Source organism: Mus pahari, chromosome 17 (assembly GCF_900095145.1).
Source record: "Mus pahari chromosome 17, PAHARI_EIJ_v1.1, whole genome shotgun sequence".
NCBI classification, from domain to species: Eukaryota; Metazoa; Chordata; class Mammalia; order Rodentia; family Muridae; genus Mus; species Mus pahari.
Window position 1 is genome coordinate 48,026,842 of NC_034606.1, and position 9,549 is coordinate 48,036,390.

The 9,549-nt window shown below is 52.2% G+C and overlaps 1 protein-coding gene across 1 annotated transcript in view; it reads right to left on the reverse strand.

Annotated features, from left to right (window-relative positions):
• Positions 1-9,549, reverse strand: part of Tcf20 (transcription factor 20) — a 171,502-nt gene that overhangs the window by 147,255 nt on the left and 14,698 nt on the right. The window lies entirely within an intron of this gene.

Below are 9,549 nucleotides of genomic sequence, written 5' to 3' on the forward strand. Positions count from 1 at the left end.
GGGGGGGGGCGCTCCACCCCCGCCCACCCGCGCCCAGCCCCCTGCGCGCCGGCGCCGCTGGAGGGGGGACCCGCCCCCCTGCAGTGCCCCACCTTCTACCGGGCAGCTCCACCCGGTACCCCCATCACCACCGCAACCAAAGAGCAGAGAAACTCTTGGCCCACGCACCAAATCCAGGCCTGAAGCCATGCTTGGTTTGACGCGGTGGTTGTTGCTTTTTTGTTGTTGTTGTTGTTGTTGTTTCTTTTTTTAATTAGAATTAATTCCCATCATTTAAAAATGGGAGCTTTTCTCATAAAAATCCACATATCTACGCAGTTTAGAAAAGAGAAGCCCGGAGCAGATGCCTCTCCATCTTGCAGTGTCTCTTGGCAGAGGTCTGGACAGACACTAGCCTGCAGCTGTCCTCAGTCCCCACTAGGCCCACCTGCCGGTTCCTTGGCCAAGCACTCCAGTCAACCTGCAAATCCCAGAGCCCATGCAGACCCTCCCTGTAGGATGCCCATCCCTCTTAAGGCCTTCTATAAAGACTCCATACTGCTGACAGGCCCTCCCAGTGCCCACAGCCCCCAGGGGATGGCAGTGCCTGCCCTGCCTGCCTGCCTCCTCACAGGCTGGCATCCCTGTCTCTGTGGCTGCCTGTTACCAACAGGGCTGCTGGTCTCTGGCTGGATTCTACCTCCATCCTGGCTCTAGGCCTAGCCCACAGTAGGCACTCAGTAAGTGTTGGCTGAGCCGCAACCTGAGAATGGCCTGGATCGGGATTCCAGGAGGCTGCCTGGGCCGTGGTGGGCCCAGGGCACCGGTCCCTGCAACTGATGTTCATTTTTAAAGCCCCAAATGTTCGTTCGGGGCAGCTCTCGCCAACCAAGAAAGCTAATGATTTCCACGCTTCATTTTTTTTCTCTACCTTAATCCAATGCCAGTGCTTCTGGGGGCTCTACTGTTGCTGCCTTCAGACTGGTGCTCAGACCCTCTCAGAAGATACACTGCACCTGGAGAATGGCCAGGACCATCTGGAGAGGCCCAGCTGCGCCACCCCAGCCCGTAGGAGAGCACTTCCAGGCCTCAGGATCACAGGATCTGAGCGCAGCACTAGCTGATGTCTCTGGAGAAAACCTTAGCAGCAGGAGCACATAGATCCAGACCAGTGCTGACCTGTAGAGTCCCCTAGGCAGGTGTCTTAGTTTCCTTTATTCTGCCACTTCTGAGCGGAGGAGGAGTAGCAAGGAGCCTACCAAGAACCTGCCCCCTTCCAGTCACCAGAGAAAGGTTTTCAAAAAAATATGTCAACAAACCCACCACCACAAGGGTCTCATTTTGCAGAAATAAAACAGGTAAGACAGAATACTCTGAAGATCACAAGGCTTGTAGAATACTATGTCAGGAGCCAGCATTCCTCCCCCGTCCCCCTCACCCCTGCACACACACACACACACACACACACACACACACACAGAGTATTCAACCAACAAAGGAAGCGAGATCCCCTGAGGGCTGGATCTAGAACCACATCTATGAGGTTGGGGCTGTCTGTGATGGAGGACAGATTGGTACCCAGACAGGTCTTCCTCGTGGAAACATGCCCAACCCAGGCAAATGTTCAAGATGCTGTCCTAACCTCCTCAACTAACCCCTGGACACAACCAACAGCTCTGTGGGTGCCTTCCTCCATGAAGGGACCAGGAAGCAAGCCTGGCTCAACAGCCAGCAGTCTGGCACAGCTCACAAACCGTCTACTGGAGCATCACTGTGAGCACTGCCTGGGGAGCAGCCTCTCAGAGAGAGAGAGAGAGAGAGAGAGAGAGAGAGAGAGAGAGAGAGAGAGAGAGAGAGAGATGCTCCTGTGGGCTTTAGGAGCATCAAGCAAGACAGCAGGCTGCCAGGGAGGGGGAGAAATGCCCAGGCTCAGAGATGGGCCACCCTGGATTTACACACTGATTTCCCAACCTCCCAGATGTGACTGACTGGTTCAGGGTCTCAGTTGCTTTCCCTCTTAGAATGTGTAGATGCCAATCATAAGCCCAATTTACTTAAGTGATTGTAATGAGCCTGTCATGGGACAATGCATGGAGAGCCCTCAGCACAACTGGGTAAAGCTCCAGACTTGGCAAAGGGAACAGTTAAAAGCATGGTCCAGCTGGGCAGTGGTGGCACACGCCTTTAATCCCAGCACTCGGGAGGCAGAGGCAGGCGGATTTCTGAGTTCAAGGCCAGCCAGGTCTAGAGACTGAGTTCCAGGACAGCCAGGGCTACACAGAGAGAAAAAAAAGGAGGAGGAGGAGGAGGAGGAGGAGGAGGAGAAGGAGGAGGAGGAGGAGGAGGAGGAACAGCAGCAGCAGCAGCAGCAGCAGCAGCAGCAGCAGCACGGTCCAACAAGGGTTCCCACTCCAGCCTCCACTGCACCAATCAGTGTGGCCTTGGATAAGTCATTGGTCCTTATTGGGCCTCAATGATTCTGTCTGTCTGCAAATGAGGTTATTGGTGACACTCCCCACCTTACCAGGTAGTGTAGAGATTAACTCATTCAGGTAACTCAGGGCCTGTGTTTAGAATAGCACCAAGCGATAGTAACACCCACGGGCATTCCTTTGCCTGCTGTTACTCAGCCTCAACTTCAATGAGACTTTCTAACTGTCCCCAGGAGACCATGAGGCTTTGCTTGGAAATTAGAATATAATGAACAGGCCTATGTTCAAATCCCACACTTGCAGGTTGCGGTGTCTTCAGCTCAAACACGGGAGCACAGCCGCATGCGCAGTGGCTGGCTATCAGCCACTCTAGTATTCAAGTGCCCATCTCTCCTTCAATATAGATCAGGCTCAACTCCTGGACTTTACTGTGTCCTGCTCTGAGGACACTGTAGGTGTAGGACCTTTTGGACACTGTAGGTGTTATGGCTAAGGCCTGGTCTATATTGAAGGGGAGATAGGTACTTGAATACTGGAGCTGCTGCAGACAGGTCTCCCTTATCCAGTCTTAAACCGCCTGGACAGCTCCTAAGTGTATATCTGGGAGCCCCTCCCCCCCCAAGGCTGTCTAGGCTGCAGATGTTGGTAGTAGGTATTAGCTGATAATTGGGAAATAGCTGGCCCCCCAATGACTCGGGATGGTTCTGGAGACCATGGAAGGAGTCCCACCTGGAGAGAGGAAAGCAGAAACTCCACAGAGGGCTCACCTGACCTCGCTGGGTTCTCCTGAACTCTCTGGGCTCATTGTCCCCAATTCTCCAGTTTTACAGATTTATCTATGTTTATGTGCATTGGTCTGCCTGCATGTCTGTGTGAGTGAGCCAGGTTCTCTGGAACTGGAGTTACAGCTGCTATGTGGTTGCTGGGAATTGAACTCAGGACCTCTGGAAGAGCATTCCAAGCTTTTAACTGCTGAGTCATCTCTCCAGCCCATTTTACTGTCTCTAAAATAACAATCGTTACTTATAGCATTCATTATTGAACTGTGTATCATCTGCTTCCACCCTTCTTCCCCCCAAATCCAGGAGCATAAGGGTTCAGGTATACCCCTCTTTTTGTTGTTTGGGGTTCATTTGACACAGGGTCTCATGACTCCTGAGTTGGCTTTGAACTTGCTCTGTTGCCAAAGATGACTTTGAACTCTTCATCCTCCTGCCTCTGCCTCCCAAGTGCTGGAATTACAGAGGTAGGCCACTATGTCTTACTTCAGTATATCTTGATTCCTGCTATACTAACTGTACCCCCACAGTGTGCAGAACAGTGCCAAGCACATAGTAGGTGTTCAGTGATTATTCACAATGGAATAAGAATCTCCAGATAAGGCCTGGAAAGATGGCTTGGAGAGTAAGAGCATGGTGCTCTTGTATGTGACCAAGATTCAGTTCCTGGGACTGGGCGGTTCACAACTACCTATAAATGCAGTTCCGGGGCATCTGACACCTTCTGTGGCCTCAGGGGCACCTACACCCACTTCATGCTCATACACACACTTCAGGCAATCGTGCCTCGTGCATGCCGTACACGCACACACAATAAAAACGAGTAACTCTTAAAACAATCCTCAGGTGGTGACATTAAGTGCTCAGGGTGGAAAGGCGATGCTCCAATGCCTGTGTGCAGCTCCCCCTCCTAGGAGACAGCCCACTTGGGCTGTTAACCCAATCCCAACCCCCACCCTGCAGCAGCAGAACTGAGGAAGGGTACCTCAGGGGCTTCCCTCCCACTCAGTAGTCAGGAAGCTACTCCTCAGAGCAACGGGGCTTCTTGGACCAGCGGGGAGAACTTGGGCAGTTTTCTGGCTCAGTGCTCATTCTTTTGCTGTTGGGTGACACAGAGAGGCTCCTGCGAGCCTAATGCTCCCTGGGATGTAACCTAGAATTCCCCCTTCTAGAGCCTAGTAGGACTTCTCCAGCCCACCCACCCTCTAAACTGGAGGGAGGGGTTTCTCAGCTAAGCCCCAGGATGTCATGTGGGGGCTGAGCTCCCCGCCCCTCGCGTGCGCATGGCACTCCCCCGCTACAGTTTACAAAGTGCGTTCACAGACATTATCACGTCGGCTCCTAAACGCCCCCTAAAAACCACAATAAATCTCTCGCTCTGGCTCCGGAGCCCACCGGCTGCCGCGTAATCACTGAGCAGAGAGGCCTCAGGGCCCAGAGTCTGCCAAAGCCTTCTCGGCGCCAGCAGGGGCAGAGGGGGGATCCACGTGGGCGGGTGGCAGGTGGCGGGTGGCAGGCCCAGCTGGGGCGCTGCGGGAGAGAGGAGCAAGCCCGCCCGAGGCCCAATCCTACAAAAGCAGAATGTGCTGTCTCAACCCAGAAGCTCTCTTGGGAGAGGGGCCAGCAGCCACAGGATCTGGAGGACAGAGGCTGGTGGGCCGAGGGGCCAAGAAACACGACAGGAGACCTGGATGGAGGCTTAGCTCTTGTGAGCATCGTTGGGGAAATGTAGCAGAGCCATAAAAATTGTTCTGTTGGGCAGTCAGAGTTAGCTGGCCTTAGCTGGCTCTTTTCTCACTTGCTTTTTCCACCCCTAGATAGCTGTTCTCAGTGTGACTCTATGGCTGGCTGAAGGGTCCCCTTAGCAGATCTCTCCAGTGACAGGAGCTCTTTTCCATGCTGTTCTGTCTGGGACCGTCCTGCTGCCCTGTTAAGACTCCTAACCTTTCTCAAAAGACAATTCAGAGTTCTCTATATGTGGACCCCCACCCCAAAATCCAGACGTGGCTCCTTGAACCCCTAGCTGCACCTGAGCCTCTGCTCAAATCAAGTCCCCTTTCCACTCAGTTCCTTGTGCCTAGAGGGCAGCAGCTGTGTCCTCCTGCAGTCAGGTGACCCAGACAACACCAGAAAGGGTACCTCCTGATGAGCCACAGAACCACAGCCAGGATGCATGGGGACAGTCAGCCCAAACTGATGACAACCCACAAGAAAGAGGCAGTAAGGCCCTGTGTTTACGAATGGGCTCCTAGCCCTGAGTAACCACAGAGAAGGGGAAAAAAAAAATTCTCCCAAATGCCTGAGAAGAATCAGCCAGTGGCTGTGGTCTGGGGTTTTGTTTTCTTACATTTCCCTGGGTTCTCAAAGTTAGAGAAGCTCAGCTTACAAACTGTGGAAAGTTCAGGAAAGTTTAACTAAGCAAGGAGAGGGAGGGCCCGACCCACCCGCTGGCTGCCGTTGCCCTGGCAGGCTTCCTTCCTGGGCCTCTCCTCTTGGTGGCCACCTCCTGGGAGGCCTTGGCCTTGGCCTCTGGGCTGTGGGGGAGGCAGTTGATCTAACAGAGTGGTGGCTGTGGTGTGTCACAGCAGTCAGGGAGCAGGTGGCATCGGCTCTGAGGCCTCTTGAAAGGAAGCAGTTTCTCCTATGCCCAGCCTTCACAGGCCTGGGAGAGCGGCAGGGACAGGGCTGGACACTGTAGCCCTGGAAGTCTTGGCCAGGAGATATCTGAGGAGGAAGCAGGCAAGCTAGAGATAGAGCTTTGTGGGGTGGGGCAGTTGTTCATAGTCCCAGAAAAGACCTCTGAGTCCACACCCCACAGGCTCTGGAACTGGCTCCGATGGCCTGGCATCTCAGCTCCTTTCCCCTAGTGAGGACTTGTATCCAGAAATACACAAATATACAAAATCCCTACAGCTCTTGTAAAAGGATGAGCCGCCCAATTTAACAATGAGCCAAGAGTTTGTACAGGTATTTCTCCAAAGGAGACATACAAATAGGTGTTGGCGATGTAAGTCAGAAGGCAGAGTGCCGGCCTAAGACGTACAACCCCCACCCCCCACCCCCCACCCCCGTGGGGTCCTCAGTGGTGTGGTGCACTCTTGTATTCCGGGCACTCAGGAGTTAGAGGCAGGGGGATGGAAAGTTCAAGGTCACAGTGAGGTGGTTCTTTGCATAAGGTGCTTGCCAACAAGCCCGAGAACGTGGGTTCAAGCCCCTGGACAGACATGGCAGAAGATGAGAACCAAATTCTTGCAAGCTCAGCAAGCTCAAGTTGTCCTCTGCTCTCCACAGGCATTACAGTGCGCGTGCACACGCGCGCACGCGCGCACACACACACACACACACACACAAAGAGAGAGAGACAGACAGACAGACACACACAGGTACAAAAATAAAGAATAACAATTTTTAAACAAAACATTCAAGGTCATCCTTAGCTACATAGCAAATTGGAGGACAACCTGGTCTAATAACACCCTAATTTTAAAAAAAGAAGATATACAAATAGCCAATTTGGCCAAAATACAAAGAAACTTTCCAAACCCATCGGGATGGCTGTTACTAAGGAAGATGGAAAACAGTAAGTACTGGTGGGCACGTGGAGAAACTAGAATCTTTGTGCATTGCTGCTGAAAGTGAAGAATAGCGCCGCCACCAAGAACAGGATACTACGTCACCTAACAACTCTGCTCCTAATCATACACACCCAAAATAAGTCAAAGCACAGCCAGGCATGGTGGCACACCCTTGTAATCCCAGCACTCAGGATCAGGTGTTGAAGCCAGCCAGGGCTACACAGGGAGATCCCATGGAGAGATAGCAGAGTGTTAGGTAAAGCCCTGGCCCCATAAGCATGCTGACCTGAATTCAAAGCCCCAGTGCAGCCAGCCACAAGAGCATGCACCTGAAATCCCTGCCCTTCTCTGATGAGATGGGAAGTGGAGGCAGGAGGACTCCCGGAAGCTAACAGGCCAGGTAGCCTGGCCTCCACAGTGGCCAACCACAAGAAAGCCTGTCTTGTAATGTGAGAGGTGAAGACCAATGATCAAGATCCCCCTCCATGCTTTGCATGTGTGCCCCGGCCTGCATGTACCTGCACACACACACACACACACACACACACACACACACACACATATACAGTGTTTTCCTTTTTAAAAAGGTGGAGTGCTATTGAGGAAGATACTTGATGCCAACCTCTGGCCTCCACTTGTGTTCACACACACAAAGTCAGAAAGGAAGGGAGGGAAGAGAGGAGGGAGAGGAGGGAGAGGAGGGAGAGGAGGGAGAGGAGGGAGAGGAGGGAGAGGAGGGAGAGGAGGGAGAAGAGGGAGAGGAGGGAGAGGAGGGAGAGGAGGGATGGAGGCCGGGAGAGGACAAGTTTCCCCGTTAGATTTTTGTGCTGCATCATTCACAGCACTGAAAAGACAGAGAGTTCAGGTGTTCACTCCTAGACCAACCGTGGTAAGTGTGTTCCTTGGACTATTACTCAGCTGTGAAAAAGCACCAAGTACCAGTGCCTGCTATCACCTGGATGAACCTGGAAAGCACGCTATGCAAGAGGATCCAGATTGTCTGCTTCTATTTTTCTTTTATTTTAATGTTTAAATTTTTTTTTTTATTTTAAGCATTCAAGACTGTCAAAAGCATAGAGAAAGAAAGTAGATTGGTGGTAGACAGGCCAGGAGCTAGGAAAAGAAGGAATGATTGTTAACGGTTCAGGGTTTCTCAGGATGATTAAAATATTCTGGAAGTAAACAAAACTGCTGGTGACACACATCTGGAAATATATTAAAAGCCAGTAAATCGCGCACACACACACACACACACACAGGCACACTTTAACGATGTGGAGCCAGAAGTGTTGGCACCCACATCTGTAATCCCAGCACTTGAGAGACTGAGGCCAGCATTTTAAACTCAAGACCAGCCTGTGTATGTAACTGTCAAAGAAAGTAACATCACAGTAACAGTATGAGTAAATATATACAAAGTTACTAGTTATAGAAAAAAATGTTACAGTGTGTAGATTACATTTCAGTGAAGGTCTTTCAAAGATGGGGTCCTTGCACTTCAGTTTTACTCCCATAGGTCCCCGTGATCCAGTTCTGTGACCTGGTCAGGCTCAGCCACTGCCCCTTCAAGCCACCATCCTATAGCAATGAAACAGCAGCTACCAGACACCAGTCCCTTAGACTTGCGAGGCTTGACATGATTTCTTCAATGGGCCTGATCTGTCCCTGCCTCGGGTTTGGCTGCTCCTGGTCCCCAGAGAGGCCTTGTCTGGTCCTCGCCCCTGGCTGATTCTTCCTTTCCATACAGCACATGATGTGTGCTCAGGGTACCTCTATCACAGCACAAAGCAAGGATGCTGGTGAGAGTGGAAGAGAACCTCTGTTCCATCAGTCAGTGCACTGTGAGAATGAAGAGGGGGAAGCCCTGAGACACAGCGTGAAGCTGAGAGGCAGGTCAGCGGAAGCCATTGGCCCTGGCCCAGGCGGGAAGAGTCCGTCCAACCTCGCATAAAGGCCACACAGGTAAAGAAGAGCTACAAACTGGAAAGGAACCAGAGCTAACACCGAGCCATTGTGGGAATGACAGCAGTGCGAGGGAGAATGAACCCAGGAGGAGGAGGGGGACATTTCCAATGAGAATCCAACTGAGGTAGCTGACAGGCACTCCACAAGCAGTCCTAGATCCACTTAGCAGATCTACCCACTGGCCCCCACGATACTTCCTAGCGCCACACCCTGTGGCACCTTATCACAGGAAGTTGGATCTCCTCTGTCACCTGGCCAAGGCCAAGGCTTCCTCACTGACTGTCCAACCCCACACTTCACATACTTGCCTTTTCTCGTTTATGCTCCTTACACGGTCCTCCATGGCCCTAACAACAAAGGCCAGACACTGTACTTGGGCACACAACCCTTCCTCCACGGATACACCAGCTGGTTTTGCGGCCTGCCGGACACTCATACACGGCCCACTCCACACCTGCACCAAACCTTCACACAAGGTGCCCAGACCCTTTCCCTTTCTGCCCTTGTAGAACAGCTGTCCAGAGCCTCAGCACGACCAGCCTGCACCTTCACACATCCTTTCTAGAATCCAGAGGGAGTGATTCTCTGCCCCATAAGTTAGTGCACTGTGAAGTTAAAGAGGGAGCCCCCAGGAGGACCCCTGTGGCTTTTGACCATGTGAAGCTCAAAAGACAGGTCAGGAGAGGCTGTTGGCTGTCTGTCTGTCTGTCTGTCTGTCTGTCTGTCTCTCTCTCTCTGTGTCTGTCTGTCTGTCTCTGTGTGTGTGTGTATGTGTGTGTCTGTGTCTGTGTGTGTGTGTATGTGTGTCTGTCTGTCTGT